Source organism: Panthera leo, chromosome C2, assembly GCF_018350215.1.
Source record: "Panthera leo isolate Ple1 chromosome C2, P.leo_Ple1_pat1.1, whole genome shotgun sequence".
In the NCBI taxonomy this organism is placed as follows: domain Eukaryota; kingdom Metazoa; phylum Chordata; class Mammalia; order Carnivora; family Felidae; genus Panthera; species Panthera leo.
The window spans coordinates 32,506,252-32,519,325 of NC_056687.1; the positions used below are offsets into that span (position 1 = coordinate 32,506,252).

Here is a 13,074-nt window from a genome sequence, read left to right on the forward strand (position 1 = left end):
CATTATAATTATTTAATCTACATTTCTTGTTAAACACTTAAATTATGTCACTTCACCAATTTACAGAAATTATGTGATTAGGTGTAATTACACTAAATAGCTGAACACAATTAAAAAATCCTACACGCGGGAAGTGTCATCTATAGTACAGGAATTTTTTTTTTCCCTCTTGACTCGCTGTCCTTGGTCTCTGTCAGAAGGAGATAAAGGCCGGCTCACTTCAAATGGGCTAAGAGAATTTCCAGCTTTCAGGTGACCTCTGGCTCAGGGGCACCTACAGCAAGTCTCTCCTTGCGGTAAGCATTATTTTCAGGCAACATGTGTGCAGTTAGTCCCGGAGCTTCTAACCAATAATAACAGCTTCAATGATGCTGACTCTGGTATTCTGTACAACTTGAGGGGCAAGCAGACCTATGAAGGACGGAGGGTTGGAAGTTAATCTTCAGATTTCTCTGCTTTGGAGACCTGTCAGAATGCTGGCTGTTCCCTCTCTGTTGTGAGGCAGCAGCATATGGTGGTTAAGCATACTAAAGCTGGGAACCTGGTTCAGATTCATTGCTTACTAAGCCGTGTGAATGGACAATTCACCTCAAAGCAACTTTGTTTCTTCCACTATAAAATGTGGATGATGATCAGGGACAATGACTGTGGCCAATAACAGCACCATTGTAGATTTGAGTATGTATCACTATTTAAGTCTTAGTTTAATACCGCTTCCTCAGAGGCCTTCCCTGATCAACACTTTCCACTTTTCTGGCAATGTGTAATTGAGGTTTTGGGTTTATTAGGTTACTACTGCTCTCTTGTTTGAGCTTTGCATTTCACGAAAGTAGACTGGAATGATGTTTTCTTTTGGCCAGTGCACTGCCCAGCATATAGAGAATGCTGAATGGATGGACAAATGATGAATTAATACTATACGTTTTCTTTTCTGCACTTTTCTCTTTGCTTTTCCTTTCTTTGGCCACAACCAAATAGTCAGTGTGGCTTCAATAGTGACCTGACAAACTCATTCATACTAAAGTCCTAGGGACGCTTTGCCAGGATCACAAGCATGACTTTGTAGAAAATCACTTTCTAAAAATATCTGCACATTATTATGCAAGCGATAGATGCTATTACTACCATCTGCACATTAAAAGAGAGTAGACTGTATCTGCAGTCCATGGATACTGGAACTCAGTGGGCTCAAGGGTTGGTGATGGAGTTTTCTGGGGGCTCAGCGCTCCCACAAACCAACCTCCTAAAATTCTGCCAGGTGTGAGACTGTTATGCCTGGGAACCAGGCTTGCCCTAACTAACCACAGGAACGGGTTCTGTTGCTGCAAACATCCACTGCCGTTTCTCCCCCAGGCACCCTCAGCTGCTTGTCTCACTCCGCTGTCCTCACTCCTCCCCGACATCCGACTCTGATTTCAGCGTGTGGTTTCAACTACCTGTTCTGATTTTGACCATTTAAATCCACTTCCACTGTTTTTGCTCTTGTCTCACCCAGGAAAAAAAATTACTAAATACAGGCGAGTTGTACTTTTAGTCGCTTGGACACGCCCGAACAGATTAAAATATTAGTTCACATTTCATACCATAAAAGCTTTCTTTTCACAGACTCAGCAATGACGCCTTAAGGAATACCTGTTCCTTTGTGCATTTCTTTAATCTGATTTGACTAATACATGTTTAATTTACACAAAACTTTGCAGGAAAACACCTATTTTGCATAACTAATACCTTCAAATACCTTGTGAATTCATAGAGAAGTGAGTTTACACAATCTATAAGGCAATCTGAACAGCGAGAAGCGAATTAGAAAATTTTTTCTCTTATATACCTCATCAAAATTAATATGTCTAAAACCAATTGCACTAGTTAATGTAAAGACATAAGAGATCCACAAAACTGAATTCAGAAAGATACTGTCTTTTTCTTCTCTCTGCTTTAAAACATAGCAAGCTATAAAAAATCCACAAATTCTTGGTCACATAGAAATCTAAATTCTCCCTGTAGAAAGAATACAATATGAGAAAACCCAAATAAGTTCCATGTGTGAAATCCCTTTGGCCCACTTACCCAAGCAACTTCCCTTACACATTTTAGGAAAAGTCAGCTCATAGCACTTACTGAATACCAGACTTCCGGTCTATTTCAACACAAAGGAGATCCTTGGATTTTGCCTACCAAAATCCACACAAAAAAAGAAAAGTCATTGGTAGTGGGTTTTTCCCTTTCCTGACTCTCCCTTCTCTGACCTCATACAATTCTCACAAAGGTAGTTTAGATAATCCTTTGCTTTGATTTTTGCAAGTACGAGGAGAAAACACCTATTTTCCATTTGCTACATTGTTCTGCCATCTGTAGGTCAGTGAGCAAACTTCTCAGAAAAATCTTTCATGGCACAGTTAAATGTAACCATTTTCATAATTTCTTACTTCTTGAAGAATTTTTTTTAAAAGGGGGTACAGATTTAAAATTCTTACAGAATTTTTTTTGAGGGGGTGGAGATGGTCTTAAATGAATGTGCAGATTTCTTGTATATTTCTAACAGTATGCCATTGTGGAAAAGAACTGTAATATGAAAAGGTCTGTCACTTATATTCCTTAATTTTTTTCAAGTAAAACTGAAACCTTTACTAAAAATAATTCATCAAATTTTCATTTCTAAAAATTTTGCATATAGTTGCTAAATTTAAATGTAAGGTAAAAATATAGATAAAATGTAAGTTCAAAATAGAAGAGGAAATTTTCAAATTCTGATAGAAGTGGAAGAGAATCCTGCTATACTTAATTTTTTGAATGTATACAGTTCATATTCCATACTTGTTTACATTTCTTTTAAAACAAGGAAAATATATGAAACCTGTTCCTATGCTTAACTGCTTCTTTAAACAATAACTAACTTTTGTGTGGTATTTTTCATATATCTTGTTTCCTTTTATCCCTGCCACAACCCTATGCATGGGTAGGACAACTGTTATATAACTTCCAAATTTTTGTGAAATGGAAACACAAACTCAGTTGGCTCAACACTCAATGAGCACCCCAAGATCATACATCCACAAAGTGTCAAGCTGGGATTGATATCCAAGTCTTACCAATGTACTATATTAATTTCTTCTCCTCTCCTCTATTTCTTCCAACAGAATGTTAGGATTTGCATTCAGTGACAATAACTAACCAGCCTGCAAGATATGTCTTCTGGAAACATATTTGAATATCTATCTCCATGAAGACAGAATTTCAAGTTTCACATGAATATACACCAATATATCCTTTAGAGAATCTAGAGACATGTAAAAGAAATTAAAGTACAGTGTAGACATATTCCATTTATGTAGAAGATAGAAAATGATGTACAAGAGAAAATAAAGTAGATAAGAAAAGCCAGATTATTCATAGTAAACATAAATCTGGTTTAGGAAAGTTTAAATTCATATAAAGGTACCTAACACCAAAATACAAATGCACAAACATAAACAAAATATGTTGGTTTTTGAGGGAATATGAGGCATAAGGGGCAATACTTAAACACTGAGGATTGAGAGAGTACATGAGAACCAAAAAATTCATATGCTGAACCATAATTTCTAGTGGCTGTATTGGGAAATGGTGCTTCTAAGGAAGTAGGGTTAAGTAGGGTTAAGATCATACAGGTCAGGCCCTGAACCAATAGGACTAATGCCATTTAGAAAAATACAGCAGAGTGCTCTCTCTCTCTCTCTCTCTCTCTCTCTCTCTTACTGCCTCCTGATTGTGCACAAAGAAGAGATCACATGTACACACAGCAAGAAGGCAATAATCTGCAAACCAGGAAGCAAGCTAACACCAGAAACCAAATTTTCAAGCACCTTACTCATGGACTTGGCAGTCTCCAGACAGTGAGGAAACAAATATCTGTTGTGTAAGCCACCCAGTCTGCGGTATTGTGTTATAGCAGTATAAATCGACTAAAACATAGGCTGAAGTTATGTTTAATACTAAGGTTTAGGGTTTTTCTTAACAGACATGGAAATCCTAACTGTTTCACCTTCATTGAAACAAAATGTTCAATATTTGTAACCAGCAAGAAGCAAAGCTAATGATGGCGGCTTCAACTTGCTTTACACTTCAAGTACTGTATTACATTGTTATGTTTTTTAACAATGAAATATATATATATATATATATATATATATATATATATATATATATTTTTTTTTTTTTTTTTTTTTTTTTTTTTTTTTGGTCCTATATGTAAGCTATGTGTCTTTTGACTGAGTCCCCTGTCTACCCTTTATTCTTTTATTGTGCCTTACTTCTGACCCAGAATACAGATAGCAAATGATCGATGGGTTATGATCTCTCTTACAACACTTGAGAGACAGTGTTATTAATTTTGAATAGCTTACAGAGAAGGGGAATAACACATCGCAAATGTGTTTCTATTGTCAAACCTTGGAAGCATAGCTAGTCAAGGGAGCAGTGTCATCCTGTAGTCTACAGAAATGCACAGAATGACTACAATCCTACAGAGAACAATAAATAAATGGTCAAATATTGAACCACTGAAATTCTGCCATTTCCCTAAAATTATGGCTTTGTATCTGATCTTTAGAATTTTATAATGGGGCCGCTTCCATCTTATCTGACAAGATCTTCTAAAGTGAATTTATCGTGTGCAATTTATTCCAGACCCTGACTGAATTAACTCACTTTGAGTCTTCCTTGGATGTGAACCCAAGAGGGAACATAGCCTTCTAAGGATCTTTTAGTTCAATAAAAGCTCCCAAATGGAAAATTCAGCATTCTAGGCCACTATCTGGATTTAAAACATCCCCTGAGGAACTTTGGATCTATAAACCAATCAACTGATTACTGTTATCCATTTATACTATTTTCTCTCATGCATCACTTCCATCTGGGGTTTTAATTGGCTTTTTATCTCATATTGACTATTTAATAGGACCATCATTCTTATTTTTTTATTTAGTAATGCCATACATTTATATTAAAAACAAAAACAAGTCTCAGTTAATTAACATAGAAAAGTGATGGGAATGGAAAGCACTTTCTAAAAAGTGGAATTTTTCTCAAAAAGTATCAGTCATGGAACCTCTTACAGGTGAAATTGGGAATGGAAAGAACTTTATAAGAAGTGGGACAAAAGAAGACGTATCAATCATGGAGCCACTTAGGGGTGAAGTTTGGAACTTGTTCCTTCAGGGTATAGAGGCTAATGTTTCAGCTGAATTTAATTTATCATCCTATTGGAGTGACAGTTCCAAATATGTTAGTCCCTTGTGGAATATGTAAATGAATGTCATGTTAAGAGTCTGAAAATAATTTCACAGACACCTGGATAAAAATATATTAAAATAGATAATGTTACAGCTCAGACATTCTTTCACATAGATGTGTTTAAACATAAAATGATGAATACATGTTTTAAAATGCAAGACTGTTTCTTTTCTTTGGAAATAGGATACCTATCCCCAAGCTACCTAGTGACACTGACCAATGAAAATAAGCAATTAATTTTTAAAAAGAAGAAAAACAGAGGGGCACATGGGTAGCTCAGTCGTTTAAAGCATCCGGCTCTTGATTTCAGCTCTGGTCATGATCCCAGGGTTGTGGGACCCAGTCCCGCATCCTGCTCTGTGCTGACAGTGTGGAGCCTGCTTGGGATTCTCTCACTTTCTTCCCCCATGCCCCTCTTGTGCTTTCTCTTTCTCTCTCTCAAAATAAATCAATAAACATTTTTTTTTAAAAAAGAAGAAAAACATAATATCTATATGTCACTTTTTTGGGATGGACAGTCATTAAAATATAAACAATTTTGGTCTAATTTAACACTATTTTGAACCTTAAGATACATGCATATTTTAAAGAGCCATGCATAAAATAATTAGTTGTCACATAAGCTGTTATTTGATATACAAATATTGACCATTTGTAAGATACTTTATGGTATCGCTGTTTAATTGTCTTATGCAGGAATGCAGCATCTCAAGTTCAAGATTTTTTTTATTTTTGCAATCTTGAAAATTTGATATTTTAAAAGTTATTTGAACTCAGCTCTTAGTTGGAATAATGGTTGGGCATGTATTTCATTTTTCCTGTTCATATTAATAGAAATTAATAATATCTTTTTTCATACTTTACTTGATAGTCAAAAGTGGTTTAAATTCAATCCTGGAGAAAATCTGTCATCCTCTTCAATAGCTTTCATTGGACGAACATTTGAAGGTCACATGCAACAAGGAGAATTAAAATATACCAATCAATTAGCTTTGGCGGTAAACTTTTGCCTTACAGTTCTTTGTTCTTATTAAAGAGATATGTATTTAAGGAGTATTTTCAATGTGATTTATGCATTTGTCCATTCTCTGATTCATTTACTCAACATTAATTTATTCGTTGTCAGCTGTAGTTAAAACATAGTCTTAAACATCACAGGAAGAAACAACTTGTGACTTCAGATCTATTAGGGAAACTCAGATAGTCAACAAATGCATGATAAAGTGGTATAAACTGGACATGAATCTCACGTTTAGGTATGTGAAAGATCCCTCTTAGTTGGAGGGGCAGGGGAAACTTCTATGGGTTGTTAAGGCTCATACAAGTAAGTTGGCGACTCAACGGTCTGATGAGAACAAGATAGTTTTGAGGAGGGGAGGAAAGGCAACAGGCTCGTGCTAGAAGGATTGGGCCTACTGTGGATGCACTCCAAGCAGCACAGTGATCTGCGGCCCAGTGGGGTGACGTGAAATTGCTACTTCTTAACGATGAGATTGTGACTGCTCATTAGCCAGAAGAGTGCACCTCCCTGCCAGTTCCAGGACAAGGGCAAAAGGCCCAATAACAGAAATATCGACACTTCAGTTCCAGGGCTCAGAGTTGAAAGAGTCACCAGCCAGTGGCCCTGAAGATAACGGCATGGTCTATCTCTTTCTGAGAAATTCTATGATTCTTAGGGGCCCCCAGGGCTGCAGTTCAGGTTGGGACCGGGACAGAAGTTCACAAGAGGAAACTTAGGCGAACTGGGAATACCACTGGAAGAGGAAAAGCTGATGTCTATAGATGGTTAAATAGAACAGCATTGGTCTTTAGTCCTCCCAGCACTGACAGCGTTCACATTTCGCAGACTAGGAAGCTACAGCTGGAACAAGCTAAGCGATTAATGTCACATAAGCAGGAAATGATACAGCTAGACCTTCAACCCAAGCCTCCTATTTCCCAAATCCTGTTTCACTCCAAATACAGTAGCATGTTGCACACCAACTAATGTGAAATAAATCTGTTGGGATATTAGAAGTTTAGATCAGATGATCTATTTATATATTGGAATAGCTTGAAAGATCTACCAGGGCTTTGAGCAGACCATTAACAGGCACGTGTCTATTAAATCAGCATTTTCCACTGGCATTGAGAGTGTCTGAAACATGAGGCCACAGTTGGCCGCTGAAAAATGTACGGATTTAATTAGAAGCCAAAAGCTGAACACTGATGAACATCTGAGATGCTTCTCTTCAGTTCTACTAGATAATAATAGTATTACAAATTTTACTTAGAAAACAGGGATTTCTACATTTACAAAAAGGACTACTGATAAATGTGAAAACATGATACTGTAGCTGGTTTGTATTTGAAGCTTAAAATGCATATGAAAGAATTAAGAGCTTCCTCAGAAGTGCATAGCAAGTATACATTATAGACTGGATTTGGGCCTGAGTGCCATGAATTTTCACAGAAGTTAGAGTGCAAGTGACATCAAAAAAGGCTGGAGGGTTTGTCTTCTCTGAAAAATGTCTGTTCAGGTCATCTGCTCATTTTTAAAATGGATTGCTGATTTTGGTGTTGAGTTGTAGGAGTTCTTTATATATTTTGGATATTAACCTTTGATCAGATATATCATTTGCAAATTATCTCCTCCCATTCAGTAGGTGGCCTTTTTGCTTTGTTGATGGTTTCTTTTGCTGTGAAAAGCTTTTTATTTTGACATAGTCCTGTTAGCTTATTTTTGCTTTTGTTTCCCTTGCCTTAGGAGATTATCTAGAAAAATGTTGCTATGGCCAATATCAGAGGGATTACTGCCTATGCTCTCTTCTACGGTTTTTATGATTTTAGGTCTCACATTTAGAGTTTTTGAGTTTAAACTCCATTTTAAGTTTATTTTGTGTATAGTCTTGGATGGCCAACAGACACATAAAAAGATGTTTAACATCACTAATGAGATTATCAGGGAAACACAAATTAAAACCACAATGAGATACCACCACATACTTGTCACAATGGCTAAAATTTAAAAAGACAAAGAATAACAATTATTGGCAAAGATGATGAGAAAAAGGAACCCTCATACACTATTGCTGGGAATGTAAATTGGTACAACTACTGTGGAAAACAGTATGTGGTTCCTCAAATAATTAATAATAATATAAATACCATAGAATGCAGTAATTCCACTACTGGGTATTTACCCAAAGAAAATGAAACCACTAATTTGAAAAGGTACATGCATTCCTATGTTTATTGCAACATTATTTATAATAGCTAAGATATGGAAGCAGCCCAAGCGTCCATCAATACATGAATGGATAAGGAAGATGAAACACACACACACACACACACACACACACACACACACACACACACACACTGAAATATTATGCAGCCATAAAACAGGATGAGATTCGGCTATTTGTGACAACGTTGATGGACCTAGAGAGTGCTATGCTAAGTGAAATAAGCCAAATTGAGAAAGATAAATACCATAGGATCTTACTCATACGCGGTGTCTAAAAACACAAATGAGTAAACAAAAAGCAGAATCAGATTTAAAAATACAAAGAACAAACTGATAGTGGTCAGAGGAGAGGGGTTTGGGGATGGGCCAAATGAGTGAAGGGGAGCAGGAGATACTGGCTTCCAGTTATGAAATGAAAAATTCAGGGGACAGCATAAAGAATATAGTCAATGATATTGTAACACCTTATATACTGACAGTTGGTAGTTACACTCCTAATGAACCTAGCACCATGTATAAACTTGTGGAATCACCAGGTTGTACACCTGAAACTAATGTAACATTGTGCCAACTATACTCAAATTAAAATGAAATGGTCTGGAGGGTTAGTCTTGCTTTGGGAATCAGTATCCACATTATACATTATTTCCAATGCATTTAGCTTTATTATTTTAACTAGCTAAAGGTTGCTATTTTAATACATTTTAAAATATATTTTAATATCTTCCAAATATTTTCAAAACCTCTTACTCTTATCTAAGACTGAACTTAATTCATTTTTGAGTTTCCCAATCAACTGGGACTCATGTAGAAACTACACAGTCCTTCTTCTTTCCCAAACTTCTGCATTGTATATAACACTGCTTACATCTAGTTACTAGTGAAGGGTCCACCAGAAGCCGACATTATGACTTAGGTCTCTAGAATGATCGTCTTCAGAAGCTTTTGTCAGAAGCTCTTTTTCAAATATGTTTACTGATGCCTCAAGTTCTAAAATTTAAATCCACTCATTTACTCCATGTTAAAAAGGCAATATGTAAGGAGTAGTATTTTAAGCTTAAAAGTAGGAAAAACGAGTTTAATAGTTATTATTCAAACTTGTGTTTAATTGAGGAGAGGCCTGGTTAGAAAAGAATGGACGAAGAGATTATTTCAAGGGAAATCAAAAACAGGAGGCCAAGATTTAGGGTAACCGCTTCCACTTTAATTCATCAAATGGCAGAAACATATACCATCAACAACTGCACTGTTTGGGGAAAATTAAAAATATATGACTAGATCATTAAGCAAAATATATAGCAGAGCTCTAAGATGATAAGATGATTAAGAAGTCAACGTGTTGAGAAAAGCAAGTTTTTCAATAGACCGAACAAACCTGATGGCTGCTTATTGTATTTGCAGTCTTTTAAAAAAATATATTCTTTTCATCTTTATGTGGTGACAGCCATAATTTAATAAAAAGAGGAAAAAATACACAAGTCTTTCAAATAAATGTCAAGCCATATTTAAAGATGTTATTTAATCGGTTGCCAGGGTATTAAAAAGTTCATTTTCTTGCCACCTAAAGTGTTCTGGCAGAAATTAAAAATTTAACAGCTTTTCTCCAATAATTTCTTGACAGAATATAACATTGTACAAATAATCAAATCCTGCCAAATATCTTTAAGGAAACAGCAAGGGTATTTAGATAATGTTTCTATTTACACAATTATTCTAATACAAAATGATTTTTAGTAGTAGTCAGGGACTTAATTGAGCAATGAGCAGAAAAACCATTGCAGAACCACTTTCCAGTAGGAGAACTGTACTTCTTTTATTCTGAAATATTACTCCCTACTTTATTTCTAATTAATTTATTAGATGTAGTTTCTGCCCCACATGCATGTTTATACTCTTCATTATCTCGGTGTCATATATTATTTTGTCCATAGTGTCACTTAGTAATTCATCACAGTTTGCACTAATGAGGAAAGGTGGTCATTAAGAGCAGCTAAGTGCTGTTCCCTTGATATACACAGCGGCCTCGCTCATCAGAGCCCAACTGCTCTGCTTCTGTGTGTTCCAGCCACCCTCCTCTGTTATCTTAATTTCAGATTGAGTGATGTGTTCCTGCCAGCACATCAACCATAAACCTGAACATGTCAAATGTTTAAAATTTGATAATCCAAACAATATAGACCAAGGACTGGACTATTTTAACAAAGCAGATTAGCAGGGTTTCCGTAACAAGGTAAAATCCTGACTAATTGGAGGGACGGTTCTGACGCTGACTCACATGAATTCTTCCTCAGTGCACCTCCAACCCCACCTCCACCACCGCCCCGCATTACCTCCTCCATGCACTTACACTTTTGATTGCAGAGAAAGTAAATATTTAATGTGCTTTTAAGTTATATATTTGTTTAAGGCAGATATGGAATCAACTTCCTCCCCACCTGTTCCTCCCTCCCCCCTCTCTCCCTCCTCCCCCCCTCTCACAGGCGTGCGAGGGCGCGCGCGCGCGCGCACACACACACACACCACTCTAGGTCTTAAGTAGGGTTGCCTTATAAGCATCCAGAAGTAAGTAGTCTGGGAAATCTCTTTTCCCATGCCCTCCACCTTGTCCGAAGTCTTGTTGTCCTGTGTCTAACGTTGTAGCGCCCCCACCAGGCATGCCTTCCTAGCTGCGCTTTAGAATCAGCACTATTACCTCCCACCCTGTTAAAACTTCCTGTTTCTGTCCCTGGATTTCTCAGGATTTTGCTTTGCGTTCACCCTACATGTAAGTTCATGCACTGGGGTGGAGAATCTATGATTGATCCTGAGAATATATAAAAAATTCTTCTCGTATTCTCTTTTTCACAAAATGCTCCAAAATTTGTTCTAAAACACTGATTAATAAGGCATTTCATGCAGCTATTTTAATCTCTTTCTCTGTGGAATTCTGTTACTTATTGCAATTAATCAGAGGCTGCCTTGGGAGATCTTTTTTTTATGTTCCTATTTTTTTAATTGCATGCATTAAGTGTTAGAATTCCACCTCTTTGCACTTCATATGCTCAGAAGAAAAGTAAACTTCTTGCAGGAACAACTATTTGCAATACTGTTGCATCCTTGATTCAGTGTAGCATGATACTTTGGTGCCCAGCAGAATGCAAAGAGCATTGGAGCAGGGGAAGGCCTGAAGTCTAGCTCCAGTTATGTCTCTTTCTGTGCAAACTTGAACAAGCAACTTGAACACCTTAAATCTGAGCTGGCCTTTTGACTCTTATTTTAACTAAAACAATGTGACAGTGTGCCCTTGCCATGTCAAGGCTCTGAGAAGCCTTGAGCACTTCTGCTGATTCTCTCTTGGAATTATGCCCCTGCTATAATAAGACTAAGATCCCCTGCCTGAGGATGAGAGGCCATGTGGAACTAAGACAAATATCCAGCGGAGGGCTTCCTAGACTAGCCAGTTTTCAGCCAACTCTCCAGTTGACTGAAGATGCATGAACAAACTCAGCTGAGTTCTGGTGAGTGTGGCTGCTGAGTGTGGTCTCCATCAGCAGAGACACCCAGATGACTCTAGACTTTTGTGAAATAATAAAAATGGGTTGTTATAAACCATAAACTTTAGTATGATTTGTGATGCAACAATAGTTAACTGATACAAAAGTAATTTGTTTTTGTTTTTTTTTTTTCAGTAGGATAATTCTTGGCTGTGTGAGACACTGTCACTGTTCCTCCTGGCTAACTGTGCCAGTTTATCCTGCATGTATTCAACTGCCACTTCTATGTTTATGTCACTTTTAGTATAATCTTCCACCCTAATGTCTTACCTAATCTCTAGCCTCATATAATGGAAGTGCACTCAGATCATGACCAAGGTCCAACAGGACTTAAGGCAAAACTGTATACTATGAAAACCATACTTGAAGCTTTATTATTTTGCCTATAAATGAAAGAATTCATGGCCTTATATATGAAACTCTATATGTTAACATGCATGTATAAATATATATTTATAGTGATATGCACATTATGAGGAATACATGTACCAAATGTAGTTTTGTATATCTCTTCAAATTTAATACGTTCAAATGGAACTCATTATTTCTCCATAAAACCCAGCTCCATCCCCACAGCCTTATTTTCTCAAGTTTCACAATCACTTTCTAATGTTCAGTTCATCTCTTCTATTTACTTAGATATCTTTAATCTCCATTTTACTATCACCAGTTTAGTCTAACTCTTATCACTTCACACCTATATTATTGCATCTTTCATCAGGCAGGAAGATGAAAGAACAGGATCATCGAATCCGATCTCACATTAAGTTGGAGAAAGAGGTAGCACTTTGAATGGCACAATCAGGAAGCTACACCCCATTCTTTTCTCCTAAACATCAAAGAGTTGGAATAATGATTGAAACTAGGAAGAAAAAAAAAAAAAACTTGATCAAGAACGTATTTGAAAAGCAGTGCACTTAGTGACAATGTACCTACTGTACAATATAGAATTAATGACTTTTGGCAAGAAAAAAATCAATAGAGGTAGGAATAATGATAGAGGTATACTTAAAGAAAAGTCGACAGACTCATTTGGCTAAG

General features: G+C 36.7%; 1 pseudogene; it reads left to right on the plus strand.

Moving 5' to 3' along the window:
* LOC122229240 overlaps window positions 1-13,074 on the plus strand; it is a 66,584-nt pseudogene that overhangs the window by 14,265 nt on the left and 39,245 nt on the right.